This window comes from Astatotilapia calliptera, chromosome 3 (genome assembly GCF_964374335.1).
Source record: "Astatotilapia calliptera chromosome 3, fAstCal68.1, whole genome shotgun sequence".
Lineage (NCBI taxonomy): Eukaryota > Metazoa > Chordata > Actinopteri > Cichliformes > Cichlidae > Astatotilapia > Astatotilapia calliptera.
In genome coordinates this window covers 22,296,456-22,319,520 of record NC_137424.1, presented here as the reverse complement: position 1 = coordinate 22,319,520, position 23,065 = coordinate 22,296,456, and the positions used below count along the sequence as shown (strand labels likewise).

General features: G+C 58.0%; 10 non-coding genes and 2 pseudogenes across 10 annotated transcripts; all 12 read left to right on the top strand.

Annotated features, from left to right (window-relative positions):
- Positions 1–653: 653 nt before the first annotated feature.
- Positions 654–772, top strand: LOC145426813 (5S ribosomal RNA). Its single transcript, XR_013907532.1, has one exon. It is a non-coding gene; the product is annotated as a 5S ribosomal RNA (ribosomal RNA).
- Positions 773–2,104: 1,332 nt separating this feature from the next.
- Positions 2,105–2,223, top strand: LOC145427474 (5S ribosomal RNA). The gene has a single exon (XR_013908030.1). It is a non-coding gene; the product is annotated as a 5S ribosomal RNA (ribosomal RNA).
- A 3,931-nt stretch (positions 2,224–6,154) lies between these two features.
- Positions 6,155–6,273, top strand: LOC145427679 (5S ribosomal RNA). Its single transcript, XR_013908221.1, has one exon. It is a non-coding gene; the product is annotated as a 5S ribosomal RNA (ribosomal RNA).
- Positions 6,274–7,408: 1,135 nt separating this feature from the next.
- On the top strand, positions 7,409–7,517 carry LOC145427449 (5S ribosomal RNA; annotated as a pseudogene).
- A 2,039-nt stretch (positions 7,518–9,556) lies between these two features.
- LOC145427707 (5S ribosomal RNA) lies at positions 9,557–9,675 on the top strand. Its single transcript, XR_013908249.1, has one exon. It is a non-coding gene; the product is annotated as a 5S ribosomal RNA (ribosomal RNA).
- Positions 9,676–11,245: 1,570 nt separating this feature from the next.
- LOC145427463 (5S ribosomal RNA) lies at positions 11,246–11,364 on the top strand. The gene has a single exon (XR_013908029.1). It is a non-coding gene; the product is annotated as a 5S ribosomal RNA (ribosomal RNA).
- A 1,174-nt stretch (positions 11,365–12,538) lies between these two features.
- On the top strand, positions 12,539–12,657 carry LOC145427451 (5S ribosomal RNA). Its single transcript, XR_013908027.1, has one exon. It is a non-coding gene; the product is annotated as a 5S ribosomal RNA (ribosomal RNA).
- A 587-nt stretch (positions 12,658–13,244) lies between these two features.
- On the top strand, positions 13,245–13,363 carry LOC145426812 (5S ribosomal RNA). Its single transcript, XR_013907531.1, has one exon. It is a non-coding gene; the product is annotated as a 5S ribosomal RNA (ribosomal RNA).
- Positions 13,364–14,695: 1,332 nt separating this feature from the next.
- On the top strand, positions 14,696–14,814 carry LOC145427442 (5S ribosomal RNA). The gene has a single exon (XR_013908026.1). It is a non-coding gene; the product is annotated as a 5S ribosomal RNA (ribosomal RNA).
- Positions 14,815–18,666: 3,852 nt separating this feature from the next.
- LOC145427667 (5S ribosomal RNA) lies at positions 18,667–18,785 on the top strand. The gene has a single exon (XR_013908209.1). It is a non-coding gene; the product is annotated as a 5S ribosomal RNA (ribosomal RNA).
- A 1,135-nt stretch (positions 18,786–19,920) lies between these two features.
- On the top strand, positions 19,921–20,029 carry LOC145427448 (5S ribosomal RNA; annotated as a pseudogene).
- Positions 20,030–21,913: 1,884 nt separating this feature from the next.
- On the top strand, positions 21,914–22,032 carry LOC145427871 (5S ribosomal RNA). The gene has a single exon (XR_013908413.1). It is a non-coding gene; the product is annotated as a 5S ribosomal RNA (ribosomal RNA).
- The last annotated feature ends 1,033 nt before the right edge of the window (positions 22,033–23,065 follow it).

The window sequence follows — 23,065 nt, the reverse complement described above, 5'->3', positions numbered from 1 at the left end:
GCTGGCTGAGGCCACTTACACCACACCAGGGCATTAGTTGCTATTGAGGCCACTTACACCACACCAGGGCCTGTGGCTGCTGGCTGAGGCCACCTACACCACACCAGGGCATTAGTTGCTATTGAGGCCAATTACACCACACCAGGGTCTGTGGCTCTTGCTCAGGCCACTTACACCACACCAGGGCCTGTGGCACTGGCTGAGGCCACTTACACCACACCAGGACCTGTGGCTCTGGCTGAGGCCACTTACACCACACCAGGGCCTGTGGCTGCTGGCTGAGGCCACTTACACCACACCAGGGCCTGTGGCTGCTGGCTGAGGCCACTTACACCACACCAGGGCCTGTGGCTGCTGGCTGAGGCCACTTACACCACACCAGTGCCTGTGGCTTCTGGCTCAGGCCACTCACATCACACCAGGCCCTGTGCTGCTAGCTGTGGCCATGTACAACACACCAGGCCCTGTGCTGGTTCCTGAGGCCATCTTCAACAATCCAGGGCCTGTGCTGTTGGATAAATGCTAAACTGAGCCTTTGGGTTAGGGTATTATGCAAACATGCAGGTATGGTTAAAGGATTGTCTTCGTAACTTCAGGTACTTGCCACCTAATCAGTTGAATCCATAAATTGAGACATTGTGCTGGGGCCAGCAGCTTACGGCCATACCACCCTGAGCACGCCCGACCTCGTCTGATCTCGGAAGCTAAGCAGGGCTGGGCTTGGTTGGTACTTGGATGGGAGACTACCTGGGAATACCTGGTGCTGTAAGCCTTTCATTTTCATGTCATTGAACCGCTTTTGATCCAGAGAAGGGGTGTATTAAAAGACCAAAAGCAGCTGCCCATTAATGAGGGCACATTAACGACATTGCTTTTGGCTGTTTTCCAATGTCTTGTGCTGCTAGCTGATGCCACCTACACCACACCAGGGCCTGAGTGACCGGCTGGGGCCACTTACACCACATCAGGTCCTGTGGCTGCTGGCTGAGGCCACTTACACCACACCAGGGCCTGTGGCTGCTGGCTGAGGCCACTTACACCACACCAGGGCATTAGTTGCTATTGAGGCCAATTACACCACACCAGGGTCTGTGGCACTGGCTGAGGCCACTTACACCACACCAGGGCCTGTGGCTGCTGGCTGAGGCCACTTACACCACACCAGGGCCTGTGGCTGCTGGCTGAGGTCACTTACACCACACCAGGGCATTAGTTGCTATTGAGGCCCCTTACACCACACCAGTGCCTGTGGCTTCTGGCTGAGGCCACTTACACCACACCAGGGCCTGTGGCTCTTGCTCAGGCCACTTACACCACACCAGGGCCTGTGGCTGCTGGCTGAGGCCACTTACACCACACCAGGGCCTGTGGCTGCTGGCTGAGGCCACTTACACCACACCAGGGCATTAGTTGCTATTGAGGCCACTTACACCACACCAGGGCCTGTGGCTGCTGGCTGAGGCCACTTACACCACACCAGGGCATAAGTTGCTATTGAGGCCAATTACACCACACCAGGGTCTTTGGCTCTTGCTCAGGCCACTTACACCACACCAGGGCCTGTGGCACTGGCTGAGGCCACTTACACCACACCAGGGCCTGTGGCTCTGGCTGAGTCCACTTACACCACACCAGGGCCTGTGGCTGCTGGCTGAGGCCACTTACACCACACCAGGGCCTGTGGCTGCTGGCTGAGGCCACTTACACCACACCAGGGCCTGTGGCTGCTGGCTGAGGCCACTTACACCACACCAGTGCCTGTGGCTTCTGGCTGAGGCCACTTACACCACACCAGGGCCTGTGGCTCTTGCTCAGGCCACTCACATCACACCAGGCCCTGCGCTTCTGGCCGAGGCCATCTTCACCAAACCAGGCCCTGTGCTGCTAGCTGTGGCCATGTACAACACACCAGGCCCTGTGCTGGTTCCTGAGGCCATCTTCAACAATCCATGGCCTGTGCTGTTAGATAAATGCTAAACTGAGCCTTTGGGTTAGGGTATTATGCAAACATGCAGGTATGGTTAAAGGATTGTCTTCGTAACTTCAGGTACTTGCCACCTAATCAGTTGAATCCATAAATTGAGACATTGTGCTGGGGCCAGCAGCTTACGGCCATACCACCCTGAGCACGCCCGACCTCGTCTGATCTCGGAAGCTAAGCAGGGCTGGGCTTGGTTAGTACTTGGATGGGAGACTACCTGGGAATACCTGGTGCTGTAAGCCTTTCATTTTCATGTCATTGAACCGCTTTTGATCCAGAGAAGGGGTGTATTAAAAGACCAAAAGCAGCTGCCCATTAATGAGGGCACATTAACGACATTGATTTTGGCTCTTTTCCAATGTCTTGTGCTGCTAGCTGATGCCACCTACACCACACCAGGGCCTGAGTGACCGGCTGGGGCCACTTACACCACATCAGGGCCTGTGGCTGCTGGCTGAGGCCACCTACACCACACCAGGGCATTAGTTGCTATTGAGGCCAATTACACCACACCAGGGTCTGTGACTCTTGCTCAGGCCACTTACACCACACCAGGGCCTGTGGCACTGGCTGAGGCCACTTACACCACACCAGGGCCTGTGGCTGCTGGCTGAGGTCACTTACACCACACCAGGGCCTGTGGCTGCTGGCTGAGGGCACTTACACCACACCAGTGCCTGTGGCTTCTGGCTGAGGCCACTTACACCACACCAGGGCCTGTGGCTCTTGCTCAGGCCACTTACACCACACCAGGGCCTGTGGCTGCTGGCTGAGGCCACTTACACCACACCAGGGCCTGTGGCTCTTGCTCAGGCCACTTACACCACACCAGGGCCTGTGGCACTGGCTGAGGCCACTTACACCACACCAGGGCCTGTGGCTGCTGGCTGAGGCCACCTACACCACACCAGGGCATTAGTTGCTATTGAGGCCAATTACACCACACCAGGGTCTGTGACTCTTGCTCAGGCCACTTACACCACACCAGGGCCTGTGGCACTGCCTGAGGCCACTTACACCACACCAGGGCCTGTGGCTGCTGGCTGAGGCCACTTACACCACACCAGGGCCTGTGGCTGCTGGCTGAGGTCACTTACACCACACCAGGGCCTGTGGCTGCTGGCTGAGGGCACTTACACCACACCAGTGCCTGTGGCTTCTGGCTGAGGCCACATAAACCACACCAGGGCCTGTGGCTGCTGGCTCAGGCCACTTACACCACACCAGGGCCTGTGGCTGCTGGCTGAGGCCACTTACACCACACCAGGGCCTGTGGCTGCTGGCTGAGGCCACTTACACCACACCAGTGCCTGTGGCTGCTGGCTGAGGCCACTTACACCACACCAGGGCATTAGTTGCTATTGAGGCCACTTACACCACATCAGGGCCTTTGGCACTGGCTGAGGCCACTTACACCACACCAGGGCCTGTGGCTGCTGGCTGAGGCCACCTACACCACACCAGGGCATTAGTTGCTATTGAGGCCCCTTACACCACACCAGGGCCTGTGGCACTGGCTGAGGCCACTTACACCACACCAGGGCCTGTGGCTGCTGGCTGAGGCCACCTACACCACACCAGGGCATTAGTTGCTATTGAGGCCAATTACACCACACCAGGGTCTGTGGCTCTTGCTCAGGCCACTTACACCCCACCAGGGCCTGTGGCACTGGTTGAGGCCACTTACACTATACCAGGGCCTGTGGCTCTGGCTGAGGCCACTTACACCACACCAGGGCCTGTGGCTGCTGGCTGAGGCCACTTACACCACACCAGGGCCTGTGGCTGCTGGCTGAGGCCACTTACACCACACCATGGCCTGTGGCTGCTGGCTGAGGCCACTTACACCACACCAGGGCCTGTGGCTGCTGGCTGAGGCCACTTACACCACACCAGGGCCTGTGGCTGCTGGCTGAGGGCACTTACACCACACCAGTGCCTGTGGCTCTTGGTCAGGCCACTTACACCACACCAGGGCCTGTGGCTGCTGGCTGAGGCCACTTACACCACACCAGGGCCTATGGCTGCTGGCTGAGGGCACTTACACCACACCAGTGCCTGTGGCTGTTGGCTGAGGCCACTTACACCACACCAGGGCATTAGTTGCTATTGAGGCCCCTTACACCACACCAGGGCCTGTGGCACTGGCTGAGGCCACTTACACCACACCAGGGCCTGTGGCTGCTGGCTGAGGCCACCTACACCAGACCAGGGCATTAGTTGCTATTGAGGCCAATTACACCACACCAGGGTCGGTGGCTCTTGCTCAGGCCACTTACACCACACCAGGGCCTGTGGCACTGGCTGAAGTCACTTACACCACACCAGGGCCTGTGGCTGCTGGCTGAGGCCACTTACACCACACCAGTGCCTGTGGCTTCTGGCTGAGGCCACTTACACCACACCACGGCCTTATTTGCTTCTGAGGCCACTTACACCACACCAGGGCCTGTGGCTCTGGATGAGGCCACTTACACCACACCAGGGCCTTAGTTGCTATTGAGGCCAATTACACCACACCAGGGCCTGTGGCTCTTGCTCAGGCCACTTACACCACACCAGGGCCTGTGGCTGCTGGCTGAGGCCACTTACACCACACCAGTGCCTGTGGCTTCTGGCTGAGGCGACTTACACCACACCAAGGCCTGTGGCTGCTGGCTGAGGCCACTTACACCACACCAGGGTCTGTGGCTCTTGCTCAGGCCACTTACACCACACCAGGGCCTGTGGCTCCTGGCTGAGGCCACATACACCACAATACGGCCTTATTTGCTTCTGAGGCCACTTACACCACACCAGGGCCTGTGGCTCTTGCTCAGGCCACTTACACCACACCAGGGCCTGTGGCTGCTGGCTGAGGCCACTTACACCACACCAGGGCCTGTGGCTGCTGGCTGAGGCCACTTACACCACACCAGGGCATTAGTTGCTATTGAGGCCAATTACACCACACGAGGGTCTGTGGCTCTTGCTCAGGCCACTTACACCACACCAGGGCCTGTGGCACTGGCTGAGGCCACTTACACCACACCAGGGCCTGTGGCTGCTGGCTGAGGCCACCTACACCACACCAGGGCATTAGTTGCTATTGAGGCCAATTACACCACACCAGGGTCTGTGACTCTTGCTCAGGCCACTTACACCACACCAGTGCCTGTGGCACTGGCTGAGGCCACTTACACCACACCAGGGCCTGTGGCTGCTGGCTGAGGCCACTTACACCACACCAGGGCCTGTGGCTGCTGGCTGAGGTCACTTACACCACACCAGGGCCTGTGGCTGCTGGCTGAGGGCACTTACACCACACCAGTGCCTGTGGCTTCTGGCTGAGGCCACTTACACCACACCAGGGCCTGTGGCTCTTGCTTGGGCCACTTACACCACACCAGGGCCTGTGGCTGCTGGCTGAGGCCACTTACACCACACCAGGGCCTGTGGCTGCTGGCTGAGGCCACTTACACCACACCAGGGCCTGTGGCTGCTTGTTGAGGGCACTTACACCACATAAGTGCCTGTGGCTGCTGGCTGAGGCCACTTACACCACACCAGGGCATTAGTTGCTATTGAGGCCCCTTACACCACACCAGGGCCTGTGGCACTGGCTGAGGCCACTTACACCACACCAGGGCCTGTGGCTGCTGGCTGAGGCCACTTACACCACACCAGGGCCTTAGTTGCTATTGAGGCCAATTACACCACACCAGGGCCTGTGGCTGCTGGCTGAGGCCACTTACACCACACCAGGGCCTGTGGCTGCTGGCTGAGGCCACTTACACCACACAAGGGCCTGTGGCTGCTGGCTGAGGCCACCTACACCACACCAGGGCCTGTGGCTTCTGGCTGAGGCCACTTACACCACACCAGGGCCTGTGGCTCTTGCTCAGGCCACTCATATCACACCAGACCCTGTGCTTCTGGCCGAGGCCATCTTCACCAAACCTGGCCCTGTGCTGCTTGCTGTGGCCATGTACAACACACCAGGCCCTGTGCTGGTTCCTGAGGCCATCTTCAACAATCCAGGGCCTGTGCTGTTAGATAAATGCTAAACTGAGCCTTTGGGTTAGGGTATTATGCAAAAATGCAGGTATGGTTAAAGGATTGTCTTCGTAACTTCAGGTACTTGCCACCTAATCAGTTGAATCCATAAATTGAGACATTGTGCTGGGGCCAGCAGCTTACGGCCATACCACCCTGAGCACGCCCGACCTCGTCTGATCTCGGAAGCTAAGCAGGGCTGGGCTTGGTTAGTACTTGGATGGGAGACCGCCTGGGAATACCTGGTGCTGTAAGCATTTCATTTTCATGTCACTGAACCACTTTTGATCCAGAGAAGGGGTGTATTAAAAGACCAAAAGCAGCTGCCCATTAATGAGGGCACATTAACGACATTGCTTTTGGCTGTTTTCCAATGTCTTGTGCTGCTAGCTGATGCCACCTACACCACACCAGGGCCTGAGTGACCGGCTGGGGCCACTTACACCACATCAGGGCCTGTGGCTGCTGGCTGAGGCCACTTACACCACACCAGGGCCTGTGGCTGTTGGCTGAGGTCACTTACACCACACCAGGGCCTGTGGCTGCTGGCTGAGGCCACCTACACCACACCAGGGCCTTAGTTGCTATTGAGGCCAATTACACCACACCAGGGTCTGTGGCTCTTGCTCAAGCCACTTACACCACACCAGGGCCTGTGGCTGCTGGCTGAGGCCACTTACACCACACCAGGGCATTAGTTGCTATTGAGGCCACTGACACCACACCAGGGCCTGTGGCTGCTGGCTGAGGCCACCTACACCACACCAGGGCATTAGTTGCTATTGAGGCCAATTACACCACACCAGGGTCTTTGGCTCTTGCTCAGGCCACTTACACCACACCAGGGCCTGTGGCAGTGGCTGAGGCCACTTACACCACACCAGGGCCTGTGGCTCTGGCTGAGGCCACTTACACCACACCAGGGCCTGTGGCTGCTGGCTGAGGCCACTTACACCACACCAGGGCCTGTGGCTGCTGGCTGAGGCCACTTACACCACACCAGGGCCTGTGGCTGCTGGCTGAGGCCACTTACACCACACCAGTGCCTGTGGCTTCTGGCTGAGGCCACTTACACCACACCAGGGCCTGTGGCTCTTGCTCAGGCCACTCACATCACACCAGGCCCTGCGCTTCTGGCCGAGGCCATCTTCACCAAACCAGGCCCTGTGCTGCTAGCTGTGGCCATGTACAACACACCAGGCCCTGTGCTGGTTCCTGAGGCCATCTTCAACAATCCATGGCCTGTGCTGTTAGATAAATGCTAAACTGAGCCTTTGGGTTAGGGTATTATGCAAACATGCAGGTATGGTTAAAGGATTGTCTTCGTAACTTCAGGTACTTGCCACCTAATCAGTTGAATCCATAAATTGAGACATTGTGCTGGGGCCAGCAGCTTACGGCCATACCACCCTGAGCACGCCCGACCTCGTCTGATCTCGGAAGCTAAGCAGGGCTGGGCTTGGTTTGTACTTGGATGGGAGACTACCTGGTGCTGTAAGCCTTTCATTTTCATGTCATTGAACCGCTTTTGATCCAGAGAAGGGGTGTATTAAAAGACCAAAAGCAGCTGCCCATTAATGATGGCACATTAACGACATTGCTTTTGGCTGTTTTACAATGTCTTGTGCTGCTAGCTGATGCCACCTACACCACACCAGGGCCTGAGTGACCGGCTGGGGCCACTTACACCACATCAGGGCCTGTGGCTGCTGGCTGAGGCCACTTACACCACACCAGGGCCTGTGGCTGCTGGCTGAGGCCACTTACACCACACCAGGGCATTAGTTGCTATTGAGGCCAATTACACCACACCAGGGTCTGTGGCTCTTGCTCAGGCCACTTACACCACACCAGGGCCTGTGGCACTGGCTGAGGCCACTTACACCGCACCAGGGCCTGTGGCTGCTGGCTGAGGCCACCTACACCACACCAGGGCATTAGTTGCTATTGAGGCCAATTACACCACACCAGGGTCTGTGACTCTTGCTCAGGCCACTTACACCACACCAGGGCCTGTGGCACTGGCTGAGGCCACTTACACCACACCAGGGCCTGTGGCTGCTGGCTGAGGCCACTTACACCACACCAGGGCCTGTGGCTGCTGGCTGAGGTCACTTACACCACACCAGGGCCTGTGGCTGCTGGCTGAGGGCACTTACACCACACCAGTGCCTGTGGCTTCTGGCTGAGGCCACTTACACCACACCAGGGCCTGTGGCTCTTGCTCAGGCCACTTACACCACACCAGGGCCTGTGCTGCTGGCTGAGGCCACTTACACCACAACAGGGCCTGTGGCTGCTGGCTCAGGCCACTTACACCACACCAGGGCCTGTGGCTGCTGGCTGAGGCCACTTACACCACACCAGGGCCTGTGGCTGCTGGCTGAGGCCACTTACACCACACCAGTGCCTGTGGCTGCTGGCTGAGGCCACTTACACCACACCAGGGCATTAGTTGCTATTGAGGCCCCTTACACCACACCAGGGCCTGTGGCACTGGCTGAGGCCACTTACACCACACCAGGGCCTGTGGCTGCTGGCTGAGGCCACCTACACCACACCAGGGCATTAGTTGCTATTGAGGCCAATTACACCACACCAGGGTCTGTGGCTCTTGCTCAGGCCACTTACACCACACCAGGGCCTGTGGCACTGGCTGAGGCCACTTACACCACACCAGGGCATTAGTTGCTATTGAGGCCAATTACACCACACCAGGGCCTGTGGCACTGGCTGAGGCCACCTACACCACACCAGGGCATTAGTTGCTATTGAGGCCAATTACACCACACCAGGGCCTGTGGCTCTGGCTGAGGCCACTTACACCACACCAGGGCCTGTGGCTGCTGGCTGAGGCCACTTACACCACACCAGGGCCTGTGGCTGCTGGCTGAGGCCACTTACACCACACCAGGGCCTGTGGCTGCTGGCTGAGGCCACTTACACCACACCAGGGTCTGTGGCTCTTGCTCAGGCCACTTACACCACACCAGGGCCTGTGGCACTGGCTGAGGCCACTTACACCGCACCAGGGCCTGTGGCTCTGGCTGAGGCCACTTACACCACACCAGGGCCTGTGGCTGCTGGCTGAGGCCACTTACACCACACCAGGGCCTGTGGCTGCTGGCTGAGGCCACTTACACCACACCAGGGCCTGTGGCTGCTGGCTGAGGCCACTTACACCACACCAGTGCCTGTGGCTTCTGGCTGAGGCCACTTACACCACACCAGGGCCTGTGGCTCTTGCTCAGGCCACTCACATCACACCAGGCCCTGCGCTTCTGGCCGAGGCCATCTTCACCAAACCAGGCCCTGTGCTGCTAGCTGTGGCCATGTACAACACACCAGGCCCTGTGCTGGTTCCTGAGGCCATCTTCAACAATCCAGGGCCTGTGCTGTTAGATAAATGCTAAACTGAGCCTTTGGGTTAGGGTATTATGCAAACATGCAGGTATGGTTAAAGGATTGTCTTCGTAACTTCAGGTACTTGCCACCTAATCAGTTGAATCCATAAATTGAGACATTGTGCTGGGGCCAGCAGCTTACGGCCATACCACCCTGAGCACGCCCGACCTCGTCTGATCTCGGAAGCTAAGCAGGGCTGGGCTTGGTTAGTACTTGGATGGGAGACCGCCTGGGAATACCTGGTGCTGTAAGCCTTTCATTTTCATGCCATTGAACCGCTTTTGATCCAGAGAAGGGGTGTATTAAAAGACCAAAAGCAGCTGCCCATTAATGAGGGCACATTAACGACATTGCTTTTGGCTGTTTTCCAATGTCTTGTGCTGCTAGCTGATGCCACCTACACCACACCAGGGCCTGAGTGACCAGCTGGGGCCACGTACACCACATCAGGGCCTGTGGCTGCTGGCTGAGGCCACTTACACCACACCAGGGCCTGTGGCTGCTGGCTGAGGCCACTTACACCACACCAGGGCCTGTGGCTGCTGGCTGAGGCCACCTACACCACACCAGGGCCTTAGTTGCTATTGAGGCCAATTACACCACAACAGGGTCTGTGGCTCTTGCTCAGGCCACTTACACCACACCAGGGCCTGTGGCACTGGCTGAGGCCACTTACACCACACCAGGACCTGTGGCTCTGGCTGAGGCCACTTACACCACACCAGGGCCTGTGGCTGCTGGCTGAGGCCACTTACACCACACCAGGGCCTGTGGCTGCTGGCTGAGGCCACTTACACCACACCAGGGCCTGTGGCTGCTGGCTGAGGCCACTTACACCACACCAGGGCCTGTGGCTGCTGGCTGAGGCCACTTACACCACACCAGGGCCTGTGGCACTGGCTGAGGCCACTTACACCACACCAGGACCTGTGGCTCTGGCTGAGGCCACTTACACCACACCCGGACCTGTGGCTCTGGCTGAGGCCACTTACACCACACCAGGGCCTGTGGCTGCTGGCTGAGGTCACTTACACCACACCAGGGCATTAGTTGCTATTGAGGCCACTTACACCACACCAGGGCCTGTGGCTGCTGGCTGAGGCCACCTACACCACACCAGGGCATTAGTTGCTATTGAGGCCAATTACACCACACCAGGGTCTGTGGCTCTTGCTCAGGCCACTTACACCACACCAGGGCCTGTGGCACTGGCTGAGGCCACTTACACCACACCAGGACCTGTGGCTCTGGCTGAGGCCAATTACACCACACCAGGGCCTGTGGCTGCTGGCTGAGGCCACTTACACCACACCAGGGCCTGTGGCTTCTGGCTGAGGCCACTTACACCACACCAGGGCCTGTGGCACTGGCTGAGGCCACTTACACCACACCAGGACCTGTGGCTCTGGCTGAGGCCACTTACACCACACCAGGGCCTGTGGCTGCTGGCTGAGGCCACTTACACCACACCAGGGCCTGTGGCTGCTGGCTGAGGCCACTTACACCACACCAGGGCCTGTGGCTGCTGGCTGAGGCCACTTACACCACACCAGTGCCTGTGGCTTCTGGCTCAGGCCACTCACATCACACCAGGCCCTGTGCTGCTAGCTGTGGCCATGTACAACACACCAGGCCCTGTGCTGGTTCCTGAGGCCATCTTCAACAATCCAGGGCCTGTGCTGTTAGATAAATGCTAAACTGAGCCTTTGGGTTAGGGTATTATGCAAACATGCAGGTATGGTTAAAGGATTGTCTTCGTAACTTCAGGTACTTGCCACCTAATCAGTTGAATCCATAAATTGAGACATTGTGCTGGGGCCAGCAGCTTACGGCCATACCACCCTGAGCACGCCCGACCTCGTCTGATCTCGGAAGCTAAGCAGGGCTGGGCTTGGTTAGTACTTGGATGGGAGACTACCTGGGAATACCTGGTGCTGTAAGCCTTTCATTTTCATGTCATTGAACCGCTTTTGATCCAGAGAAGGGGTGTATTAAAAGACCAAAAGCAGCTGCCCATTAATGAGGGCACATTAACGACATTGCTTTTGGCTGTTTTCCAATGTCTTGTGCTGCTAGCTGATGCCACCTACACCACACCAGGGCCTGAGTGACCGGCTGGGGCCACTTACACCACATCAGGGCCTGTGGCTGCTGGCTGAGGCCACTTACACCACACCAGGGCCTGTGGCTGCTGGCTGAGGCCACTTACACCACACCAGGGCATTAGTTGCTATTGAGGCCAATTACACCACACCAGGGTCTGTGGCACTGGCTGAGGCCACTTACACCACACCAGGGCCTGTGGCTGCTGGCTGAGGCCACTTACACCACACCAGGGCCTGTGGCTGCTGGCTGAGGTCACTTACACCACACCAGGGCATTAGTTGCTATTGAGGCCCCTTACACCACACCAGTGCCTGTGGCTTCTGGCTGAGGCCACTTACACCACACCAGGGCCTGTGGCTCTTGCTCAGGCCACTTACACCACACCAGGGCCTGTGGCTGCTGGCTGAGGCCACTTACACCACACCAGGGCCTGTGGCTGCTGGCTGAGGCCACTTACACCACACCAGGGCATAAGTTGCTATTGAGGCCAATTACACCACACCAGGGTCTTTGGCTCTTGCTCAGGCCACTTACACCACACCAGGGCCTGTGGCACTGGCTGAGGCCACTTACACCACACCAGGGCCTGTGGCTCTGGCTGAGGCCACTTACACCACACCAGGGCCTGTGGCTGCTGGCTGAGGCCACTTACACCACACCAGTGCCTGTGGCTTCTGGCTGAGGCCACTTACACCACACCAGGGCCTGTGGCTCTTGCTCAGGCCACTCACATCACACCAGGCCCTGCGCTTCTGGCCGAGGCCATCTTCACCAAACCAGGCCCTGTGCTGCTAGCTGTGGCCATGTACAACACACCAGGCCCTGTGCTGGTTCCTGAGGCCATCTTCAACAATCCATGGCCTGTGCTGTTAGATAAATGCTAAACTGAGCCTTTGGGTTAGGGTATTATGCAAACATGCAGGTATGGTTAAAGGATTGTCTTCGTAACTTCAGGTACTTGCCACCTAATCAGTTGAATCCATAAATTGAGACATTGTGCTGGGGCCAGCAGCTTACGGCCATACCACCCTGAGCACGCCCGACCTCGTCTGATCTCGGAAGCTAAGCAGGGCTGGGCTTGGTTAGTACTTGGATGGGAGACTACCTGGGAATACCTGGTGCTGTAAGCCTTTCATTTTCATGTCATTGAACCGCTTTTGATCCAGAGAAGGGGTGTATTAAAAGACCAAAAGCAGCTGCCCATTAATGAGGGCACATTAACGACATTGCTTTTGGCTGTTTTCCAATGTCTTGTGCTGCTAGCTGATGCCACCGACACCACACCAGGGCCTGAGTGACCGGCTGGGGCCACTTACACCACATCAGGGCCTGTGGCTGCTGGCTGAGGCCACTTACACCACACCAGGGCCTGTGGCTGCTGGCTGAGGCCACTTACACCACACCAGGGCCTGTGGCTGCTGGCTGAGGCCACTTACACCACACCAGTGCCTGTGGCTTCTGGCTCAGGCCACTCACATCACACCAGGCCCTGTGCTGCTAGCTGTGGCCATGTACAACACACCAGGCCCTGTGCTGGTTCCTGAGGCCATCTTCAACAATCCAGGGCCTGTGCTGTTGGATAAATGCTAAACTGAGCCTTTGGGTTAGGGTATTATGCAAACATGCAGGTATGGTTAAAGGATTGTCTTCGTAACTTCAGGTACTTGCCACCTAATCAGTTGAATCCATAAATTGAGACATTGTGCTGGGGCCAGCAGCTTACGGCCATACCACCCTGAGCACGCCCGACCTCGTCTGATCTCGGAAGCTAAGCAGGGCTGGGCTTGGTTGGTACTTGGATGGGAGACTACCTGGGAATACCTGGTGCTGTAAGCCTTTCATTTTCATGTCATTGAACCGCTTTTGATCCAGAGAAGGGGTGTATTAAAAGACCAAAAGCAGCTGCCCATTAATGAGGGCACATTAACGACATTGCTTTTGGCTGTTTTCCAATGTCTTGTGCTGCTAGCTGATGCCACCTACACCACACCAGGGCCTGAGTGACCGGCTGGGGCCACTTACACCACATCAGGTCCTGTGGCTGCTGGCTGAGGCCACTTACACCACACCAGGGCCTGTGGCTGCTGGCTGAGGCCACTTACACCACACCAGGGCATTAGTTGCTATTGAGGCCAATTACACCACACCAGGGTCTGTGGCACTGGCTGAGGCCACTTACACCACACCAGGGCCTGTGGCTGCTGGCTGAGGCCACTTACACCACACCAGGGCCTGTGGCTGCTGGCTGAGGTCACTTACACCACACCAGGGCATTAGTTGCTATTGAGGCCCCTTACACCACACCAGTGCCTGTGGCTTCTGGCTGAGGCCACTTACACCACACCAGGGCCTGTGGCTCTTGCTCAGGCCACTTACACCACACCAGGGCCTGTGGCTGCTGGCTGAGGCCACTTACACCACACCAGGGCCTGTGGCTGCTGGCTGAGGCCACTTACACCACACCAGGGCATTAGTTGCTATTGAGGCCACTTACACCACACCAGGGCCTGTGGCTGCTGGCTGAGGCCACTTACACCACACCAGGGCATAAGTTGCTATTGAGGCCAATTACACCACACCAGGGTCTTTGGCTCTTGCTCAGGCCACTTACACCACACCAGGGCCTGTGGCACTGGCTGAGGCCACTTACACCACACCAGGGCCTGTGGCTCTGGCTGAGTCCACTTACACCACACCAGGGCCTGTGGCTGCTGGCTGAGGCCACTTACACCACACCAGGGCCTGTGGCTGCTGGCTGAGGCCACTTACACCACACCAGGGCCTGTGGCTGCTGGCTGAGGCCACTTACACCACACCAGTGCCTGTGGCTTCTGGCTGAGGCCACTTACACCACACCAGGGCCTGTGGCTCTTGCTCAGGCCACTCACATCACACCAGGCCCTGCGCTTCTGGCCGAGGCCATCTTCACCAAACCAGGCCCTGTGCTGCTAGCTGTGGCCATGTACAACACACCAGGCCCTGTGCTGGTTCCTGAGGCCATCTTCAACAATCCATGGCCTGTGCTGTTAGATAAATGCTAAACTGAGCCTTTGGGTTAGGGTATTATGCAAACATGCAGGTATGGTTAAAGGATTGTCTTCGTAACTTCAGGTACTTGCCACCTAATCAGTTGAATCCATAAATTGAGACATTGTGCTGGGGCCAGCAGCTTACGGCCATACCACCCTGAGCACGCCCGACCTCGTCTGATCTCGGAAGCTAAGCAGGGCTGGGCTTGGTTAGTACTTGGATGGGAGACTACCTGGGAATACCTGGTGCTGTAAGCCTTTCATTTTCATGTCATTGAACCGCTTTTGATCCAGAGAAGGGGTGTATTAAAAGACCAAAAGCAGCTGCCCATTAATGAGGGCACATTAACGACATTGATTTTGGCTCTTTTCCAATGTCTTGTGCTGCTAGCTGATGCCACCTACACCACACCAGGGCCTGAGTGACCGGCTGGGGCCACTTACACCACATCAGGGCCTGTGGCTGCTGGCTGAGGCCACCTACACCACACCAGGGCATTAGTTGCTATTGAGGCCAATTACACCACACCAGGGTCTGTGACTCTTGCTCAGGCCACTTACACCACACCAGGGCCTGTGGCACTGGCTGAGGCCACTTACACCACACCAGGGCCTGTGGCTGCTGGCTGAGGTCACTTACACCACACCAGGGCCTGTGGCTGCTGGCTGAGGGCACTTACACCACACCAGTGCCTGTGGCTTCTGGCTGAGGCCACTTACACCACACCAGGGCCTGTGGCTCTTGCTCAGGCCACTTACACCACACCAGGGCCTGTGGCTGCTGGCTGAGGCCACTTACACCACACCAGGGCCTGTGGCTCTTGCTCAGGCCACTTACACCACACCAGGGCCTGTGGCACTGGCTGAGGCCACTTACACCACACCAGGGCCTGTGGCTGCTGGCTGAGGCCACCTACACCACACCAGGGCATTAGTTGCTATTGAGGCCAATTACACCACACCAGGGTCTGTGACTCTTGCTCAGGCCACTTACACCACACCAGGGCCTGTGGCACTGCCTGAGGCCACTTACACCACACCAGGGCCTGTGGCTGCTGGCTGAGGCCACTTACACCACACCAGGGCCTGTGGCTGCTGGCTGAGGTCACTTACACCACACCAGGGCCTGTGGCTGCTGGCTGAGGGCACTTACACCACACCAGTGCCTGTGGCTTCTGGCTGAGGCCACATAAACCACACCAGGGCCTGTGGCTGCTGGCTCAGGCCACTTACACCACACCAGGGCCTGTGGCTGCTGGCTGAGGCCACTTACACCACACCAGGGCCTGTGGCTGCTGGCTGAGGCCACTTACACCACACCAGTGCCTGTGGCTGCTGGCTGAGGCCACTTACACCACACCAGGGCATTAGTTGCTATTGAGGCCACTTACACCACATCAGGGCCTTTGGCACTGGCTGAGGCCACTTACACCACACCAGGGCCTGTGGCTGCTGGCTGAGGCCACCTACACCACACCAGGGCATTAGTTGCTATTGAGGCCCCTTACACCACACCAGGGCCTGTGGCACTGGCTGAGGCCACTTACACCACACCAGGGCCTGTGGCTGCTGGCTGAGGCCACCTACACCACACCAGGGCATTAGTTGCTATTGAGGCCAATTACACCACACCAGGGTCTGTGGCTCTTGCTCAGGCCACTTACACCCCACCAGGGCCTGTGGCACTGGTTGAGGCCACTTACACTATACCAGGGCCTGTGGCTCTGGCTGAGGCCACTTACACCACACCAGGGCCTGTGGCTGCTGGCTGAGGCCACTTACACCACACCAGGGCCTGTGGCTGCTGGCTGAGGCCACTTACACCACACCATGGCCTGTGGCTGCTGGCTGAGGCCACTTACACCACACCAGGGCCTGTGGCTGCTGGCTGAGGCCACTTACACCACACCAGGGCCTGTGGCTGCTGGCTGAGGGCACTTACACCACACCAGTGCCTGTGGCTCTTGGTCAGGCCACTTACACCACACCAGGGCCTGTGGCTGCTGGCTGAGGCCACTTACACCACACCAGGGCCTATGGCTGCTGGCTGAGGGCACTTACACCACACCAGTGCCTGTGGCTGTTGGCTGAGGCCACTTACACCACACCAGGGCATTAGTTGCTATTGAGGCCCCTTACACCACACCAGGGCCTGTGGCACTGGCTGAGGCCACTTACACCACACCAGGGCCTGTGGCTGCTGGCTGAGGCCACCTACACCAGACCAGGGCATTAGTTGCTATTGAGGCCAATTACACCACACCAGGGTCGGTGGCTCTTGCTCAGGCCACTTACACCACACCAGGGCCTGTGGCACTGGCTGAAGTCACTTACACCACACCAGGGCCTGTGGCTGCTGGCTGAGGCCACTTACACCACACCAGTGCCTGTGGCTTCTGGCTGAGGCCACTTACACCACACCACGGCCTTATTTGCTTCTGAGGCCACTTACACCACACCAGGGCCTGTGGCTCTGGATGAGGCCACTTACACCACACCAGGGCCTTAGTTGCTATTGAGGCCAATTACACCACACCAGGGCCTGTGGCTCTTGCTCAGGCCACTTACACCACACCAGGGCCTGTGGCTGCTGGCTGAGGCCACTTACACCACACCAGTGCCTGTGGCTTCTGGCTGAGGCGACTTACACCACACCAAGGCCTGTGGCTGCTGGCTGAGGCCACTTACACCACACCAGGGTCTGTGGCTCTTGCTCAGGCCACTTACACCACACCAGGGCCTGTGGCTCCTGGCTGAGGCCACATACACCACAATACGGCCTTATTTGCTTCTGAGGCCACTTACACCACACCAGGGCCTGTGGCTGCTGGCTGAGGCCACTTACACCACACCAGGGCATTAGTTGCTATTGAGGCCAATTACACCACACGAGGGTCTGTGGCTCTTGCTCAGGCCACTTACACCACACCAGGGCCTGTGGCACTGGCTGAGGCCACTTACACCACACCAGGGCCTGTGGCTGCTGGCTGAGGCCACCTACACCACACCAGGGCATTAGTTGCTATTGAGGCCAATTACACCACACCAGGGTCTGTGACTCTTGCTCAGGCCACTTACACCACACCAGTGCCTGTGGCACTGGCTGAGGCCACTTACACCACACCAGGGCCTGTGGCTGCTGGCTGAGGCCACTTACACCACACCAGGGCCTGTGGCTGCTGGCTGAGGTCACTTACACCACACCAGGGCCTGTGGCTGCTGGCTGAGGGCACTTACACCACACCAGTGCCTGTGGCTTCTGGCTGAGGCCACTTACACCACACCAGGGCCTGTGGCTCTTGCTTGGGCCACTTACACCACACCAGGGCCTGTGGCTGCTGGCTGAGGCCACTTACACCACACCAGGGCCTGTGGCTGCTGGCTGAGGCCACTTACACCACACCAGGGCCTGTGGCTGCTTGTTGAGGGCACTTACACCACACCAGTGCCTGTGGCTGCTGGCTGAGGCCACTTACACCACACCAGGGCATTAGTTGCTATTGAGGCCCCTTACACCACACCAGGGCCTGTGGCACTGGCTGAGGCCACTTACACCACACCAGGGCCTGTGGCTGCTGGCTGAGGCCACTTACACCACACCAGGGCCTTAGTTGCTATTGAGGCCAATTACACCACACCAGGGCCTGTGGCTGCTGGCTGAGGCCACTTACACCACACCAGGGCCTGTGGCTGCTGGCTGAGGCCACTTACACCACACAAGGGCCTGTGGCTGCTGGCTGAGGCCACCTACACCACACCAGGGCCTGTGGCTTCTGGCTGAGGCCACTTACACCACACCAGGGCCTGTGGCTCTTGCTCAGGCCACTCATATCACACCAGACCCTGTGCTTCTGGCCGAGGCCATCTTCACCAAACCTGGCCCTGTGCTGCTTGCTGTGGCCATGTACAACACACCAGGCCCTGTGCTGGTTCCTGAGGCCATCTTCAACAATCCAGGGCCTGTGCTGTTAGATAAATGCTAAACTGAGCCTTTGGGTTAGGGTATTATGCAAAAATGCAGGTATGGTTAAAGGATTGTCTTCGTAACTTCAGGTACTTGCCACCTAATCAGTTGAATCCATAAATTGAGACATTGTGCTGGGGCCAGCAGCTTACGGCCATACCACCCTGAGCACGCCCGACCTCGTCTGATCTCGGAAGCTAAGCAGGGCTGGGCTTGGTTAGTACTTGGATGGGAGACCGCCTGGGAATACCTGGTGCTGTAAGCATTTCATTTTCATGTCACTGAACCACTTTTGATCCAGAGAAGGGGTGTATTAAAAGACCAAAAGCAGCTGCCCATTAATGAGGGCACATTAACGACATTGCTTTTGGCTGTTTTCCAATGTCTTGTGCTGCTAGCTGATGCCACCTACACCACACCAGGGCCTGAGTGACCGGCTGGGGCCACTTACACCACATCAGGGCCTGTGGCTGCTGGCTGAGGCCACTTACACCACACCAGGGCCTGTGGCTGTTGGCTGAGGTCACTTACACCACACCAGGGCCTGTGGCTGCTGGCTGAGGCCACCTACACCACACCAGGGCCTTAGTTGCTATTGAGGCCAATTACACCACACCAGGGTCTGTGGCTCTTGCTCAAGCCACTTACACCACACCAGGGCCTGTGGCTGCTGGCTGAGGCCACTTACACCACACCAGGGCATTAGTTGCTATTGAGGCCACTGACACCACACCAGGGCCTGTGGCTGCTGGCTGAGGCCACCTACACCACACCAGGGCATTAGTTGCTATTGAGGCCAATTACACCACACCAGGGTCTTTGGCTCTTGCTCAGGCCACTTACACCACACCAGGGCCTGTGGCAGTGGCTGAGGCCACTTACACCACACCAGGGCCTGTGGCTCTGGCTGAGGCCACTTACACCACACCAGGGCCTGTGGCTGCTGGCTGAGGCCACTTACACCACACCAGGGCCTGTGGCTGCTGGCTGAGGCCACTTACACCACACCAGGGCCTGTGGCTGCTGGCTGAGGCCACTTACACCACACCAGTGCCTGTGGCTTCTGGCTGAGGCCACTTACACCACACCAGGGCCTGTGGCTCTTGCTCAGGCCACTCACATCACACCAGGCCCTGCGCTTCTGGCCGAGGCCATCTTCACCAAACCAGGCCCTGTGCTGCTAGCTGTGGCCATGTACAACACACCAGGCCCTGTGCTGGTTCCTGAGGCCATCTTCAACAATCCATGGCCTGTGCTGTTAGATAAATGCTAAACTGAGCCTTTGGGTTAGGGTATTATGCAAACATGCAGGTATGGTTAAAGGATTGTCTTCGTAACTTCAGGTACTTGCCACCTAATCAGTTGAATCCATAAATTGAGACATTGTGCTGGGGCCAGCAGCTTACGGCCATACCACCCTGAGCACGCCCGACCTCGTCTGATCTCGGAAGCTAAGCAGGGCTGGGCTTGGTTTGTACTTGGATGGGAGACTACCTGGTGCTGTAAGCCTTTCATTTTCATGTCATTGAACCGCTTTTGATCCAGAGAAGGGGTGTATTAAAAGACCAAAAGCAGCTGCCCATTAATGATGGCACATTAACGACATTGCTTTTGGCTGTTTTACAATGTCTTGTGCTGCTAGCTGATGCCACCTACACCACACCAGGGCCTGAGTGACCGGCTGGGGCCACTTACACCACATCAGGGCCTGTGGCTGCTGGCTGAGGCCACTTACACCACACCAGGGCCTGTGGCTGCTGGCTGAGGCCACTTACACCACACCAGGGCATTAGTTGCTATTGAGGCCAATTACACCACACCAGGGTCTGTGGCTCTTGCTCAGGCCACTTACACCACACCAGGGCCTGTGGCACTGGCTGAGGCCACTTACACCGCACCAGGGCCTGTGGCTGCTGGCTGAGGCCACCTACACCACACCAGGGCATTAGTTGCTATTGAGGCCAATTACACCACACCAGGGTCTGTGACTCTTGCTCAGGCCACTTACACCACACCAGGGCCTGTGGCACTGGCTGAGGCCACTTACACCACACCAGGGCCTGTGGCTGCTGGCTGAGGCCACTTACACCACACCAGGGCCTGTGGCTGCTGGCTGAGGTCACTTACACCACACCAGGGCCTGTGGCTGCTGGCTGAGGGCACTTACACCACACCAGTGCCTGTGGCTTCTGGCTGAGGCCACTTACACCACACCAGGGCCTGTGGCTCTTGCTCAGGCCACTTACACCACACCAGGGCCTGTGCTGCTGGCTGAGGCCACTTACACCACACCAGGGCCTGTGGCTGCTGGCTGAGGCCACTTACACCACACCAGGGCCTGTGGCTGCTGGCTGAGGGCACTTACACCACACCAGTGCCTGTGGCTGCTGGCTGAGGCCACTTACACCACACCAGGGCATTAGTTGCTATTGAGGCCCCTTACACCACACCAGGGCCTGTGGCACTGGCTGAGGCCACTTACACCACACCAGGGCCTGTGGCTGCTGGCTGAGGCCACCTACACCACACCAGGGCATTAGTTGCTATTGAGGCCAATTACACCACACCAGGGTCTGTGGCTCTTGCTCAGGCCACTTACACCACACCAGGGCCTGTGGCACTGGCTGAGGCCACTTACACTACACCAGGGCCTGTGGCTCTGGCTGAGGCCACTTACACCACACCAGGGCCTGTGGCTGCTGGCTGAGGCCACTTACACCACACCAGGGCCTGTGGCTGCTGGCTGAGGCCACTTACACCACACCAGGGCCTGTGGCTGCTGGCTGAGGCCACTTACACCACACCAGGGTCTGTGGCTCTTGCTCAGGCCACTTACACCACACCAGGGCCTGTGGCACTGGCTGAGGCCACTTACACCGCACCAGGGCCTGTGGCTCTGGCTGAGGCCACTTACACCACACCAGGGCCTGTGGCTGCTGGCTGAGGCCACTTACACCACACCAGGGCCTGTGGCTGCTGGCTGAGGCCACTTACACCACACCAGGGCCTGTGGCTGCTGGCTGAGGCCACTTACACCACACCAGTGCCTGTGGCTTCTGGCTGAGGCCACTTACACCACACCAGGGCCTGTGGCTCTTGCTCAGGCCACTCACATCACACCAGGCCCTGCGCTTCTGGCCGAGGCCATCTTCACCAAACCAGGCCCTGTGCTGCTAGCTGTGGCCATGTACAACACACCAGGCCCTGTGCTGGTTCCTGAGGCCATCTTCAACAATCCAGGGCCTGTGCTGTTAGATAAATGCTAAACTGAGCCTTTGGGTTAGGGTATTATGCAAACATGCAGGTATGGTTAAAGGATTGTCTTCGTAACTTCAGGTACTTGCCACCTAATCAGTTGAATCCATAAATTGAGACATTGTGCTGGGGCCAGCAGATTACGGCCATACCACCCTGAGCACGCCCGACCTCGTCTGATCTCGGAAGCTAAGCAGGGCTGGGCTTGGTTAGTACTTGGATGGGAGACCGCCTGGGAATACCTGGTGCTGTAAGCCTTTCATTTTCATGCCATTGAACCGCTTTTGATCCAGAGAAGGGGTGTATTAAAAGACCAAAAGCAGCTGCCCATTAATGAGGGCACATTAACGACATTGCTTTTGGCTGTTTTCCAATGTCTTGTGCTGCTAGCTGATGCCACCTACACCACACCAGGGCCTGAGTGACCAGCTGGGGCCACGTACACCACATCAGGGCCTGTGGCTGCTGGCTGAGGCCACTTACACCACACCAGGGCCTGTGGCTGCTGGCTGAGGCCACTTACACCACACCAGGGCCTGTGGCTGCTGGCTGAGGCCACCTACACCACACCAGGGCCTTAGTTGCTATTGAGGCCAATTACACCACAACAGGGTCTGTGGCTCTTGCTCAGGCCACTTACACCACACCAGGGCCTGTGGCACTGGCTGAGGCCACTTACACCACACCAGGACCTGTGGCTCTGGCTGAGGCCACTTACACCACACCAGGGCCTGTGGCTGCTGGCTGAGGCCACTTACACCACACCAGGGCCTGTGGCTGCTGGCTGAGGCCACTTACACCACACCAGGGCCTGTGGCTGCTGGCTGAGGCCACTTACACCACACCAGGGCCTGTGGCTGCTGGCTGAGGCCACTTACACCACACCAGGGCCTGTGGCACTGGCTGAGGCCACTTACACCACACCAGGACCTGTGGCTCTGGCTGAGGCCACTTACACCACACCCGGACCTGTGGCTCTGGCTGAGGCCACTTACACCACACCAGGGCCTGTGGCTGCTGGCTGAGGCCACTTACACCACACCAGGGCATTAGTTGCTATTGAGGCCACTTACACCACACCAGGGCCTGTGGCTGCTGGCTGAGGCCACCTACACCACACCAGGGCATTAGTTGCTATTGAGGCCAATTACACCACACCAGGGTCTGTGGCTCTTGCTCAGGCCACTTACACCACACCAGGGCCTGTGGCACTGGCTGAGGCCACTTACACCACACCAGGACCTGTGGCTCTGGCTGAGGCCAATTACACCACACCAGGGCCTGTGGCTG